General features: G+C 40.3%; 1 non-coding gene across 1 annotated transcript; it reads right to left on the bottom strand.

Annotated features, from left to right (window-relative positions):
* Positions 1 to 985: 985 nt before the first annotated feature.
* On the bottom strand, positions 986 to 1,089 carry LOC121455054. Its single transcript, XR_005975418.1, has one exon. It is a non-coding gene; the product is annotated as a small nucleolar RNA U13 (small nucleolar RNA).
* Between the last annotated feature and the right edge of the window lie 1,778 nt (positions 1,090 to 2,867).

Below are 2,867 nucleotides of genomic sequence, written 5' to 3'. Positions count from 1 at the left end.
CTTGAGATCAGTTAGGATTGCTACCCTGTGTACTCACGCTGTTTATTTAACCTGCCCTTAAGAGTACAATGTAACAATTAACCTCCCTTGCCTTGGACTTTACAGTTAGCTTTTACAACCAAAGCTAAAGCACAGCTGTGATCTTAAACTCCCTACCCTTCCATGCCCTTGACCCAGAACATGCATGTGCGACATTTGCAGCAGGCAGCAAATACAAAGGTTGAAAACCGCCCTGTATGGGTTCTGGTTGATAAACAAAGGCGTTCATTACCCGACCAGAGGGAGTTGCTGACAGCCCCTTTACAACTCTGCTAGAGTTTCCTGCAAAGTGACCCAGTCTTCTTCCTGGGTTGTTCAATAGAAACAGAACAAAGGTCTGTGTCCTGCCCTTGTTGGAGACAGACACACAGAGATCACACAACAGCACACACAAACACAGAGACAGACAACGGGACGGGGGGACATTCACAAGACAGCCTTCAGGCAGACAGGGATTCAGACTCATGCAACAGACAGACAGAGGGCAGAAGACACAAAGAATACAAATCTGGTCTTGACCTTGGTTAAGTAACTCCAAGGGAAAGTGTTTTTATTTCTTTCGGTCATGTGACACCTTCGCATCATTGGTGACTCGAGGCTAATCACTAGTTCATAGAACATACACAGTTAGTTACCATAACGTTTCCTCAATAAACCATATGATACATTTCTTAGTTTCAAGTAACTACTTGTATGTGATTGTTAATATTAGAGAATGCTCAGCTGTATTGTACTGCTCCAGCTAACTGACTGTTTCAACACTGATGATGAATATTGATGGCCTCTTTCAGACAGAGTCCAGTGGGGCTCGTTTAAGGTATGTGGAAGAAACAGCTGCACTGGGAGGACTGGCTGGAGCTGGTTGCTGTTTATCGCTTAAGCTGAGGGGATCAAAGGACATTTTTGGCAGAGAATTGACATGATTTTTCTTTTCCTCCTGAATTCACATCACTGGGATATTGTGCCAACACTGTGATAAGGTTTGAGAGAGGAACACCTCACACAACCGCGTGATAACCCAGTCATCCCGCATATGAACTACAAAACAATTGACATTTACGTTTTAATCTTTATTTTTAATTGTGCGTGTGTGTGTGTGTGTGTGTGTGTGTGTGTGTGTCTGTGTGTGTATGGGCACTTACATACAGATGTCCCTGGAGGCCAGAGGACTTGGATGCCCCTAGACTTGGAGCTGTAAGCACTTTTAAGTAGACCAATATTGGTGTTAGAAACTGAACTTGGGTCTTCTGCAAGAACAGTATGCTGAACACAACCCACAGAATCAACTAACTAGGACTCACAGGGGCTCGCAGAGACTGAACCAACAATCAGGAAGTCTATATTGGTCTGACCTAGACCGCTGCACATATGTTACGGTTGTATAGCTTGGCGTTCTTGTGGGACTCCTAACAGTGGGAGTGTTGGTGTCTCCAACTCTTTTGCCTTCTTTTGGGACCCTTTTCCTCAGACCGGGTTGCCTCGTCCAGCCTTGATATGAGGGTTTGTGCCCAGTCTTACTGTATCTTGTTACGCCATGTTTGGTTGATATCCCTGGGGAGATGGCTAAGTGGTCAAGAGCATTGGCAGCTATTGCAGAGGATGAGGGTGCAACTCTCAGTACGCATATGGTGGCTCACAACGGTCTATAACCTCAGTTCCAGGGAATCCCATGCACTCTTCTGGCCTCTCTCAGTACCAGGCATGCATGCAGTACACCTACAAACATGCAAGCAAAACACTCATACATGTAAATAAAAATAATTTAAAAATTTTAAAAGTAAGGAGTCAAAAAAATCAAAAAATGTTTTCTATGGAGTGTAATCAAAACCAAAATATGTGGGGATGCTGCCAAATCAAAGTTGACCGGAAACCTTTACATCATTAAATGCTTATATTAGAAAGATCAAAAGTCAGTTGTGAACATTCTCACCTCTGTAGCTCTTTTTAAAAAATTAAGATCAAAGGGTAGGGCAGGGGGATTTAAAATTAAGAAATCACTAAAATAGGAAACAGAAACAATAGAGGAAAAATTCAAACTAGAACTTCGTGAAGAATTCTATGATTATAAATCCCTTGGATTAGTGGACTTTAATCAGAGACAATGTCCTCCCTGATTCTCAGGGTACTTGCTGATATCAGGAGACATTTTTGGTCCCACCATTGTGGAGCTGGTATCATCACGCAGAATCCCAGGAATGCTTCTCATAGCTGAGAATGTCACACCCCCGGGGACCCCAAACATGGCTAATGATCCTGCTGAGCTTTCTTAGGGGAATATTCACAACACAATTTCTCCTTATGAATTGAACAGAGACATTACAGATTCTGTAGGCACTATATTAGTATATTACTGATAAATAAGTATTATGAACAGCCACATGTCATAAATCCCAATGAAGTTAAATAGACAAAACTCATGAACTTAGTTGAACAATAAACAGATAATTGGAATACATCTATATTCTATTAAAGGAATTTAATCTTAATATTTTCAAAATATGGCAGGGTTGTGTGGTAAAAAAGCCAATTCTGCTAAATCATTAAGAAAGATATAATACTAATTGTATACTTATAGACAATAAAAAAGAAGAAATACTTGCCAACTCAATATATACGAAGATTTTGGGCAGATAAAAATAAACAATACTTTATAGGATTTGATTCCATGATCAAATGGAGTTTATCCCAGGATAGCAAGGTGGTATTCCTATTAAAACAAGTAACTTATCATATTAACATGCAAAAACAAAAAGCATATGATCTCACCAGCTAGGTGAAATACATGCAATATTTCATAAAATTTTTACTAAAGTATGAGTAAAGGAAAA

The sequence above is a fragment of the Microtus oregoni genome, unplaced genomic scaffold (genome assembly GCF_018167655.1).
Source record: "Microtus oregoni isolate MIOR12 unplaced genomic scaffold, Mior012 000000F_ref0000247, whole genome shotgun sequence".
NCBI lineage: Eukaryota > Metazoa > Chordata > Mammalia > Rodentia > Cricetidae > Microtus > Microtus oregoni.
The sequence above is the reverse complement of the archived record's forward strand: the minus strand, read 5'-3'. Positions and strand labels throughout refer to the sequence as shown.